General features: G+C 41.2%; 1 protein-coding gene across 4 annotated transcripts in view; it reads right to left on the bottom strand.

Annotated features, from left to right (window-relative positions):
- The window catches only part of SLC4A4 (solute carrier family 4 member 4), a 500,506-nt gene that overhangs the window by 392,991 nt on the left and 95,022 nt on the right, over positions 1 to 12,493 (bottom strand). Inside the window, exon 1 of one of the 4 annotated variants that reach the window (XM_039468271.2) lies at positions 9,424 to 10,070. The exons of 2 other annotated variants lie outside the window; for them this stretch is intronic. The gene's annotated coding sequence lies outside the window, so the exon portion shown is untranslated. Of the gene's footprint in view, positions 1 to 9,423; positions 10,071 to 12,493 lie in introns of those variants that run through there. One more of the 4 variants, XM_039468272.2, reaches the window with a different exon arrangement.

Raw genomic sequence — 12,493 nt, 5'->3', positions numbered from 1 at the left:
AGGCCCTACTTTCTGCTAACATCATGAGTGCTCATCTCACATTCCTAAGGACATAGTCTCCAGAGGTCAAAGGAATCGAAGGAATTTGTGAAGCAGTTCAACTGAGATGTCTCGCTGCAGCTGTGGTCACGCAATACACAAGGAGAGAGTTTCAGGAGTACAGCCATCAACACTCAAGATCCCATTAAACTTTCAGCCTAACTGATGGTCCCACTGATTCCTAACTCAGAACAAAACATATTTCATCAAATATCACTTTCAGGACTTCATTCCTGATCCTTCTGGGGTAGAAGGTACAAAACCTGGTTTGTATTAGAGACACTAGGAATATTTCAATAAGGCCATATAGACAACAGATTTCCATGGAAGAACTAATCCCATTCCCTTGGGAGGTCAGTTTAGCTACTTTCATTGTCGTAATCCTATTTATTAAACAGGGATCCTTCCCTAAATCCATAGTACCCTTGTTTTTTAAATCCCACGTGTCAAGTGAGAACTGAAAGGAGGAGCCTTGCTTCCACATTAAATACAGCAATAACGAGGCACGCCTGGATGCATTTGTTTTTAAAAGAGCCAGTTTAACTTCTAAAAGGAATGAAATCACTCAGAACAGGAGATGAGATTTTTCTGAAATTCACTATTTGTAAAACTGTAGTTTAACAAGGTTCACCATAATTACCCTTTGTATTTATTTCAATTTTCCATAGCACTATGCCTGTAACAGAAAACAAAAGCTGTCTACTATACCAGATGATTCCATTTTCCACTAAGTCACTCAAAATTAGCCACATCTGCATCAAGCACACGAGGTCTACTACCTAATATGTAAACCTCCTTATAAAATGTAGACTGACGTACATATTCCCAAGTAAAATGTTACATGCTCGGTATTCTGAGTACCACAGAACACCTATACTTAAATGATGGCAGCAAACAAGAAAGACTCCCATAAGCTCTTTTGAAAAAAGCTCAAATACAGGAAAAAAGAAAGAGTATCAGTCTTCTGGTAAGAAAATCTAACTCCATTTCTATATAGAAATCCAAGTTCCTTCTGCTGCAAACCTGATTTTTCAAATAGATACCTACTATTATTTAAAGGAAGATCATGTAATTCCCCAAAACAAAAATCATACAAACTTTAATTCTATTTAATTAAAAAATAAAAATGATATGATTCCAAACCACTTTTCGAATAAAGAGAGTCACAATATCAACAAATGGCTGAAAATTAGACCTATCAAAGGGTTAAGAATTGTTGTTTTACACAAATGTTTATAAGGTGCATGCTGTTTGCTCTCATATCATACTCAACATACCTGTGAAACACCTTATTCATATTAAGCTAAGAAGATGTTATCAAAGCCCCAGTTTTTAGCTATTATTCATCTTTAAATGTTTAATTTTACATAAAACATGGTTTCCAAAGTATTAACACTGGAGAACCCACTGTAATATTTAAAATCTGGAACTTCGTGGCCATTCTAATTATAGAAGCTAAAAATATTCAGTGTATAAGTTTTGGAGATCACTCATGGAGTGAAGAGCAGTGTAATCATTTTCAAGGTTCTCCAAGTCATGTGTGTGTTAGGGGGCATACATTTAATATGAACTATATAGTGAAATGGGTGACTGCAAACTGCTGGCTATTTGACTCAATTTTTCAATCTGATGCTTGATGAACCTTGGTTCCAACTCAGCTTTAGCAATAAAAAGTAAAAGTCCTAGAGGAAAAAAATATAAAGCACAGTTTGAGTCACTCAGAGTAACAGCTTAAGAAAGATGCCTAAATGTGTTGTTCATTCATTCAGGCAACAAACATTTATTAATATGCCAGGAACTGTTCTCAGTGCTGGCACAATTCAACTCAAGAATAAGGAATGTTGAGGAATACAATAACAATAATAATAACTAACATACGTATGGCCATTTACAGTGCTGAACAAAATTTCATAAAGAACGGTTTATTTGTTCCTCATAACTTCTCTGTGAATTAGGTTATTTTATAATTATTTTAATAATAAAAAAGAGAGAAACATGATTTTTTTAATTCTCAAAATCAAACAACAAATAAGTAAGAGATGGATGTTCAACTCGTACCTTCCAAATACCGATCTCCATTGGTCATTGGGCAATTAACATTACAAGATGCTTTAATTTTATGTAAAAGCATTGAGGACTAGTTTTGCATGTTTTCGAGTGCTGTATTAAAGTTGTTCAGTATTGTTTTGGTTTGGATTTTTTATTTTGTAGGGATAAAGTTTCAAAGATCCATACTATCATGTTTACAAGTTCAAAATGTTTATAATCTCTTTACCCGATGAATTTACTTATTAGATGGAAGCACCAGTGAATGAGTTTGCCTGGTTAGCTGAGTCTTCTAAACAAATAAAAGAAGTTAACTCCCCCCCCCCCAAGTATTAAAATCTTCCTTACTTGGGAAAAGATACTGGATAAAAACCTCATGAGCAAAAAACATGAACCAGCACTTTACAAAAAAATGTAATAATCAGATGAAAAGATGGATAAGGTACTCTGAGAAATGCAAACTAAAACTATAATGTGATACAACTATACATCCAATAGAATGGCTTTTTAAAAAGACACCTTTTGTAAAAATGTGGTGTAGATGATACTCTCATACAATGCTGGTAGGAATGTGAAGCAGTACCAACTCTGAAGGAAGGCACTATCTACTAAAACCATCGCATCAATTAAACTGGCAAAACACACAACTGAAATTCCCACATGTTCACCAAAAGACATATATAAAAATGGTCACAGCAGCACTATTCATAATAGCTAAAAACTGGAAACAACCCAAACAAAATGAGTAAAACAGGAACAAAATTGATAAATACACTGTGGCCTTCTTATAAAGTAGACCACTATGTAGCAATGAGAATAAACTGATGCTTCACACAAAACAAGAATAATTCTCACAAACATAATGTTGAGAAAAGAAGTCACACACAAGAATCCATACCGCGTAATTCACAGACAGAAAGTTCAATAACAGGTGAAAGTAATCTATTGTCTCAGAAATTAGGAGAGCGTTTACCTTGGGGGGAAGTAATGACTTGCAGAGGGAGTTAGAGGAGGCATCCAGATGCCAGCACTAGCCTAGACTTTAGTCTTGGCGCTGGTTACGTGGATGCGTTCACTTAGGTCAGTCACTGAGCTGTCTACTGATAGTATGATGATGTGAAATTTTCTGACCATACATATTTCAATAAAAACTTAACAGAAGGAAGGGAGGAAGAGAAAAGATGGAAGAAAGGAGAGAGTAGGGGAGGGAGAAGGGGGTGCAATGAAGTGATGCTATCAGAGTCCACATCTAAACCGTCCCTAACCACTGTGCTTGCTTTAGTTCTCACTTCTCTCTACCTCTTCCTTTACTACCAAGCTGTGCTCAGGCACTTTTCAAGGTTTTCCATGTATCTGCCAATAAAGCCCATTTCAACCATCTACTTTGTAGTTTACTGTTTGCTATGGGATTAGAAACTTCATAATCAATCATAGAACAGCATGTGTATTAAAAGTAAACCCACCCTGAGGGATTTCCTGGGAGTAAACTGAATCCTTTTTAATGTATGTCTTTTTTTACCTTCTCTTTTGCCTGCTCAGAGGCTTTCTGCTGAGGAACATGCCAAATGTAGGGGATCCAAATAAATAAAGTTGTTACTAGATCTTATCTGTGAATACTGGATCTCCAGGCCAAAGCTAGAATTAACTAACATAGAAATCCATACCGCACAAGTTTACTTACTTGCAAATAGTATTAAGAAGAATATTAATCAGTGAATATACTTTTAAAAAAATCACCAATTTCTTCTTAAATAAGATGTCTTCAATATATTAAGAATAGATTTTTCTAGTTGTGTCACTCACAGAATATTATAGCAGCATTAAATATAACATACTTTTTTCTCATTTTGTATTTTTATTCATACTGATTTTTTAATCCCCAATAAAGTATACTAGGAGTATTATTTAAAACTTTCTTAAGGTTTCTAATACAGAAATTCAAGTTAAATTCAAGTCAAGGAGTATATCTTTTCCACAAAATTATCCACCAAGTAAAAATACAAAAATCCAAAATATCAATTGTTGGTTATTTATCTCCTTTTACACCCTAATTTCACTTCATTTCTTTCTGTGTTCATTCTACATGAAAAACAAAAGTTAGCTCTCAAGATTGCAGCTAAAACTGGTATACCCAAATTGAAAATTCTCCTCTCATGAAGCATTCCCTGGATTGCAGAACCTGAAATAAAGTTGCGGCAAGTGGGCACTGCTACTGAGCAGAATTACCCACACAAAATGGAAACTGTCACTTTAAAACAGAATAAACTTTTATCCGCTTTAGTATCTTCCGCTGTGACTAAAAAAACAGTCACCCATTCATTGACGGTCATTCAACAGATACATATCACCAGTCAAAAGATAAAATATTCATTCCTACCTCCACCAATAATTTACAGTTACCTTTAAGAAAAGCATAGAGAATTCTCTATCATAGTTTCCTCTTCATTTCAATGAGCAACAATCCCTTACATTTACTTCGTTTTCAAGGAAGACGATGTTTTGGTTTACACAAACAACTACAGAGGCACATAGTTTCAACATTACTGTTTCTACCACCATCCTTTTCCAATACAAAGGCTCCTGAACCTACAATGGGTTATATCCTGATAAGTCCATCATAAATTGAAAATACTATAAGTAAAAATGTGTCAAATACAACTAACCTACTGAGCATCATAGTTTAGGCTAACCTAACTTAGATGTGTTCAGAACATTTATATTCTCCTACTAGGTAAAACCATCTAACACAAAGCCTAGCCTATTTTATAATAAATTATTGGATATTTCATGTAATTTATTGAATACTGTACTGAAAGTGAAAAACGGAATGTTGTTATCAGTACTCGAAGTACAGTTCCTACTGAATGTGAATGCTTTTACACCATTGTAATTCTGAAAAATTTTAAATCGAACATAGTAAGTCTGGAATCATCTATCCTTAGAGTCAGGTAAGACATTATCATTAAGGAATAAAATTATTGGCATCATTAAGAAGATTGGAAGAAAAAGTTTTATCTCTCCTTTGCCACAGCAAGTAAATAAAGCCATTAGCATTTATACACTTGTCCATTTGTGTGTGTGTGTGTGTGATAGAGTCTCACTCCATCACCAGGCGCCAGGCTGGAGTGCAATGGCACAACCTCGGCTCACTGCAACCTCCACCTCCCAGGTTCAAGCAATTCTCCTGCCTCAGCCTCCCGAGTAGCTGGGACTACAGGCACACACCACCACGCCCAGCTAATTTTTTTGTATTTTTAGTAGAGACAGGGTTTCACCATGTTGGCCAGAATGGTCTCGATCTCTTGACATTGTGATCCACCCACCTCAGCCTCCCAAAGTGCTGGGATTACAGGCTTGAGCCACCAAGCCCAGCCCACTTGTCCATTATATTGCCCAGGCTGATGTTCAGCATATTGCCCAGGCTGATGTTCAGTAGCTATTCACATGCATAATTTTATAGCATATTAGTACATGACAGCCTCGGACTCCTGTGCTCAAGGTGATCCTCCCACCTCAGCCTCCAAAGTATCTAAGATCACTACATCTGGCTCTTGTATTTTCAATGTCTTGTTAGAAATGTCACTGCACTGCTGAGACTGCCAAAACGCAATAAAAGCCACTGCCACAGAAGTATTATGAAAGTAGTTAATATGGCTTCCCACAAAATTAAATCAGCCACCTCTACAAATTAGGGGGTATGTGTCTGTGCATGTGCATGTGTGCGTGTAAACACACATTAGGCAGAACTGAGTAAAGGGGAACCCGTCCCTAGTGCTGGAAAAATAACCAAAGGTGTACACTCCTGAGAATATAAAAGATCATCTTCATGTCAGAAGAACAGCAGCATATTTTCTATTTTGCAACCCAAATGTATCAAATATTTAATTATTGGGAGAAAAACAAAATATATTTGGAATACAACTTAGCCCTGACCTTATATAAAACTTATTCCTTCTTTCCTCTAAGATTTCTACATTATGTAAAAATAGTAAGTTCTAGTTTTGTTAAGTCTTACTAGCTTCCTGGATGTTCTTTAACTATCCATTTTGCTAAATGACTCCCTAAAAAATACATAAATTTCATAAATCACAGGTTGTCCTTGGAAACAGCATCAACTGAGATACATGTTCTACTTATAGCTTCCTTTGTCCCATCAAATCATGCATTTTGATTCCTTCCATTTAGCAATCAAGAAAAGGCTGCTTAGAAATTTTAATCCTCATTAGATTTTCCTCTTCTCAGTTTGTTCTTTCCAATCCCAATCTTATCTATCAACTCCAATCTTCGATTTCATTCATATTATTTTAAATAAAGCCAAAGAAACTCTAAGAAAAAGATAATGTATCTCACCACACTTAAGTCCAGCAGTCTCTCAGGACTCTTCTCCCCTAAGAAAAGTAGTCCTCATGGTCTATAGTGTTCTCAGAGGCAGGCAAGGAATCCTGTTTATTTACATGATTCACCAGCTAGTTTCCATTTCCTTAAGTGTTTTCTTTTCCTTTAAGATGTAAGCATGGCCAGATATCACTCCTGCTATCAGAACAAGGGATCAGAACCTCAAAACTCTACCTGCCAGCACTCAGTGAAAAGTGAGATAACCATCAAGGCCTACTGGAAGTTGTCCTAAAGGTTACCCGATTTCTATCGCATTATTCCTCTAAATCTGATTGCCTGTATTTCTTTCATACAACATTTTTGTAAATCCAAAATGTCTCTTAATCATTTAAAAGACTGAAATAGCCGGGCGCGGTGGCTCAAGCCTGTAATCCCAGCACTTTGGGAGGCTGAGGCGGGTGGATCACGAGGTCAAGAGATCGAAACCATCCTGGTCAACATGGTGAAACCCCGTCTCTACTAAAAATACAAAAAATTAGCTGGGCATGGTGGTGCGTGCCTGTAATCCCAGCTACTCAGGAGGCTGAGGCAGGAGAATTGCCTGAACCCAGGAGGCGGAGGTTGCGGTGAGCCGAGATCGCGCCATTGCACTCCAGCCTGGGTAACAAGAGCAAAAACTCCACCTCAAAAAAAAAAAAAAAAAAAAAAAAAAAAAAAGACTGAAATAATAGCACTAACATTCAAACTTCTCAAGTTATTTAATACTGACTACATGAACTAAAAGAAATACATTAATCTAAACTGACAGTACATCCTGTCAATGTAATTGGGTAAGGTGTCTAATGTATGTTTATAAGTCTCCAGAAATGACCCCAAAACAGCAAATGGGGCCGGGCGCGGTGGCTCATGCCTGTAATCCCAGTATTTTGGAAGGCCGAGGTGGGCGGATCACGAGGTCAAGAGAACAAGACCATCCTGGCCAACATGGTGAAACACCCTCTACTAAAAATACAAAAATCAGCCTGGCATGGTGGTGTGCGCCTGTGGTCCCAGCTACTCGGGAGGCTGAGGTGGAAGAATCGCTTGAACCCAGGAGATGGAGACTGCAGTGAGCCAAGATTGCGCCACCGCATTCCAGTCACAGAGCAAGACTCCATATCAAAAAAAAAAAAGAGCAAATGGCACCAAAACCCTTAGTTTGAAGAACACTTAATCCAAAATGTTGGGGGTTTCTTAGTTTTCAGTTTTTTCAAACATGCCTGGAACTATCAAAATATCCAGTCTTGCTCTTGCCACCCCCATTCCTACAAATGCTCTCTGCCTCAACAGTTCATAACGCAGTGGTACTGCTTTCCTGTCTCCACCTACATACATGAGGTTTTACGTCATCTTACTTCAAAGTCTGGGAGACGGTTAAAGCAAATCAATTTCAAGATTTAACACAAAGACCAGAATCCTATCAGAACTTTTAACTCTAAAATGAAAGTAAAAATTTTTTCTGTTATAAAAGCTATAGAAAAATAAACAGGCACACTTCCTTTGAATGAAGTTACACTAATATCTTCAGTCCAAGTACTAAAATGGCTATGTAAATTATTTATATGCTAATGTGATAGACACAAGAGAGTTGTAGTCAGAAGTGTTTTCAAAAGACATTACATTGGCTGTAAAAAAAAAAAAAAAAAAACTACTGAATATTGTTCTAATGGTATTGACGAATCTACTCAAATCACAATGAAAAAAAAATAAGCCCAAATGAGCAATCCACACTTTAATTAATGTAATTCAGGTTAATATTACAACTCCAAGTTCCAAGATACAAGAAAAAAGAGAAATACAGTACAATGCAGTGCCTCTTCGGAAAGGAACTGTTCCAGGATTTGAGACAATGAGCGTTTAGTACAGCCCAGTCTTCTTGATTTCTCATTAGGAGCAACTTTCCAGGCCACTGAAGTGAACTAGGAAAAGAAATGGGGAGGGTAAGCGAAAGGGGTCGCTGCTCTTCAGTGTCAAGTTGGAAAGAGCTTGCTGCGATCAATTATGCAGAAAAGGTAGGGCCTTGAGAGGGAAGAAAGTGTAGAAAAACAGTTTTACAGGGCGCTGAAAAAAGTGACCGAACAGTGGTAGAACTGCTTCCTTCTCCATCTTTCACGTCAAGTTCAAGTTTTTCTTTTTGTTCTATAAGAACTTTTGTCTTAATGGTGCTTGCTGCGGTTTGCTGATGTAGTTCCCAACTCCTGCCTTCCTCTGGTGACTTATTAACGGACTGGCAACGGCTGAGTAAAATGCACTTAAGAAAAAAGAAATCACCTCTCTTTGCCAAGATGCACATTCTGCCCAGTACCTGAGGAAGAGGTCCGTTGTTGCTGGCCAAAAGAAATTCCAGTTTAACCTCTGCCTCCCCTATCCAAATCCATTGCAAATAAATGTGTGTGTGCCACTTGCAATCTGCCTGACTCACCCCCCGCATTCGGTGTGCCAGAGAGAGATGTAAATGCTCCGTCTTGGAGCGGGCAGTGACGTGAGGGCCGCGGCCTCGGTAGCACCGAGAGTCCCCACGTTTCCCCCTGTAATGGATTTGGGGATGCGTTCCTCTCAAGCAGGTGCCTGGTCACAGGGCGACCACCCAGGCTCACAGCAACACACGTGTCACTGAGCCTGCGCCCAGCCCGCCGCAGACACTGGCCCCGCAGTCCTCGTAACGACGCCCAATTGGGCGCAGGGGGCTTAGCAGTGAGGCAGGAGCGGGACCACCCAAACTCTTCCTCTAAACCTTAAGAAGGAAAAAAAAGTACTTTTCCGCGAGCAGCCGCCACAGCCACACACCGCCCGCGCCCAGCTCCGAGGATGCCCGGCCCGCAACTGACCTCTCTCTCCCTCCCAGGAGCGCGCCGAGGCCGCCTGCGCGCCCTCCGGGATCGGCCCCCGGGCCCGCGCCCGCCGCGGCCGCGGAGCGAGGGACCCCACCGACCCTCCCTGCAGCTGCCGGGGCCAGGCGCTCACCTCCTGGGGTCCGGCTTCCGTCGCTCCTCCAGTTTGGCGGCGGAGTGTGGGGCTGCAGCGGCCACTGCCGCCGCCGCCGCCGCCTTCGCTGCCACTACGGCCGCCGCCGCCACCGAAGCGCTGCCCGGCGCGCCGCCGGGTTTGGAGGCTGGGGGGCCGCGGAATCCCCGGAGGCGCGAGCCTGGGACGCGGCGGGGCCGAGCCGCGGGAAGTTGTCTGCGCGGGGCGCGGAAAGAGCGGGGCGCCGGTCACCCGCGCCCAAGTAGTCACAACTTTGCCGCTTGGGTGGGTGCGCGCTCCGGAGGGAGGCGAGCGCGGGAGAGCGGGGCAAAGGCGCTGGGGCGGGAGGGTCTTCGGAGCAGGCAGCAGTGGAACCTGAACGGCCTGCGAGGAAGGGGGACAAGGTGGCTCGGGGGCGAGGTCTACACGGCCCGCGTGGTGCGCGGCGAGCGAACGTGTGAGAGCGCGAGCGTCTACTCTACTTTGCCTCCTGCAGCTCCTGCATATTTATGGGGATCTCTGATGTTACTGCCAGTAACTAACACTGCAGCAGTGGAGCCCAGCCCGGGCGCCCCTCGGGAGCAAGCCGGGGTGCAGGGGCTCAGGGAAGGCGGCCGCGACGAAGGCTGTGCCGCGAGCGCGAGCCTGCGATCCATATTTAAAGCCGCAAGTGGCCTCGGCCGGCCCCCTGCCCTGCCCTCGCTCGCGCCCGCCCGCCCGGCCCCCACCGCTCCCGGCCGCCGCTCGGCGTCAGCCGTCCGGGCCTCCGCGGCGGGGAGGGGCCTAGAGCCGCGCCGCCTCCGCCGGGGGCTCGGACTCTGCGCGCAGCGCCCTCGCGGAGGTGGCGAAGGACCCGTTTCCAGACCCGTCGCTCTTGCCTCCCGGATTCCTTCTCTCTCACGCCGTGGGCTGGGTGCTAGGTCCAGGTTTTTGTCTTACTCAGAAGAGTTCCCCAGTGGGGAGAGCCTGTGCTTCCAAGCAGACCTAAAATTGCATGCTTTTTCCAGTCTAAATCACTCTTGACTCTACTTTCTAAAACTCGGGGCGTATAGAGTGCTGCCATAACACAGTATTAAGTCATTGTTCACCTTTAGCAAGAGTTGTCTAAGGATAAGGTGGTTGTCAAACTGTGTCCTTCACTTATGTCACTGGTGCCTTTCTGTCTTCCTTGGGAGTTAGGAAAACAGCCTTACCATTCAAAGTGGTTTCTTGAGCATGCAAAGTGATTATTTGTATTTATTCTGTTCCTAAGTCTAATTAATGAGGTTCAAGTACCCTTTGCCAAGCAAATAATATACCAATGACCCAGCACCAATGCCATCAGTAAACCGTTGAATCATTAAGTAAACCAATAAGATATGAACAGACTGTCAGCACAGACACCATCTATTGTTCCGGGTACTGCTAGAGAATAGTCACTTAATGGATTTCAACCGCATGGTATATCATGCAAATGTATATCATTTTCTAGTAATACATATTATATGTAATGTATATGCGGCCGTCACTGAGCAAATTGTGTTTTCAACAGTAGCCACCAAAACACGTAGCTCAAGAGAAATGATTTCACATATCATCTTCTCCTTGTTCCCAGTCTTTCTTCAATACAAAGCTATAGCTAATAGAGCCTCCAAGGGGAAAAAAAAAAATGGGGGTGGGGAGGAAATGATTTGAGGATTTGAGGACAGAGGCTTTTCTTTCTAGTATTCAAAACTGGAAGAGATCCAGAGATCCATGGTGCCTGACCAGTGCTTGGAAAGCAGGTGTGGAGCTTGTATCTTTTAAAAAACTTGTACCTTTAAAAACCTTAGTTAATGCTTAGAAGGCACAAGTAACCACCCCAATCTGTCTGATGTCTACAATTAAAATGTACTAATGTCACGTGTCTATTGTCACATCTGGCTCACATATATGTTCACACATTCTACATAACCCACTGCAGTGATATTCATCAGAATATCACCAGGAATTGTTAATGGGACACTCAAAACCAAAGATAAAACAAAAAATTAGCTTTAAAGTTTTCACCTAAGTAATTATATTCTGTTTCTAGAATAATGTTAAAATTAACTCTTACTCCCTACACAGGCAGTTTGCAAGAATCAGCAACCCCAAAGTAAGCTAATAGGCAAAGGGAAGTCACTTTTGTATTAAGAATTTGCCACTGCTGTTCAGCAGTTTTTCACACTGTGGATTATGTATTTCAACATAGCTGGCAATTTCTCATTATAATCATGAAGCAGCCATGAACAGTCAGTGTTGGTTAATAAGAAAAAAAAAAGTTTAAGAAACACATTTTGCAAGCATTCTGCTGCAAAATATATCAAATTCTCCTTCACATAAGCTAAATAGGTAACTCCCGAAGGCATTTCAGTACCAAGATTGGCAAGAATTTACCCTAAAAGAAGCATAAAGTTGGTGTGTGGGGTGGGAGGCAGGCAGAGAATGAAAGTACTATGGAGGTGAGATTTGGTATGTGTCTTAAATTAATGAGAAAAAGAGTTGTCTTTGGCAAAGGGTTTGCAACCTCTGTTATCATTTTCATTACTTGATGTTTGCTATCCCACAATTAAAAGCATGTTTTATTTCCTATTGATTAGTGTCCACTAGATATGTGCGTGTTTTCTTTTGAAAGGTCATGGATTAATTTTTCTAATAAACTCTGCATGTGGTCACTTTCTATTGCTTTTCCAGGTGATAACCATGAATCCTAAGATTTTTATTTGCCTCTCCTAAAACTTGTGTTATACCTCTTGATTCTCACAAGCCCAGAGAAAGATTTATTGGTTCTTTTTGCCTTGGGGTTCACACAGCTTAGTGACAAAAAGAATGAGCAGAAAAATGGATAGAACTAGAAAAACACTGTAAGTAAGCTTTACTGATAATCATTTGTTTACTTTTTAATCAGTAACTCTCTGTACTAAATGACTTCTTAGAATATCTGCCCAGTACTTAGCTTATTAATCAAGTTTCCTTCCTATCATCCAAGGTCCTAATAGGCATCTAAAGAAAACAGAAAGGAGGAAAGACCTTTGTTTCGATGACAAGCACCATCTAGTGGCAGCAGGTG

This window comes from Saimiri boliviensis, chromosome 3 (genome assembly GCF_048565385.1).
Source record: "Saimiri boliviensis isolate mSaiBol1 chromosome 3, mSaiBol1.pri, whole genome shotgun sequence".
In the NCBI taxonomy this organism is placed as follows: domain Eukaryota; kingdom Metazoa; phylum Chordata; class Mammalia; order Primates; family Cebidae; genus Saimiri; species Saimiri boliviensis.
This window is presented reverse-complemented; position numbering and strand designations above follow the sequence as displayed.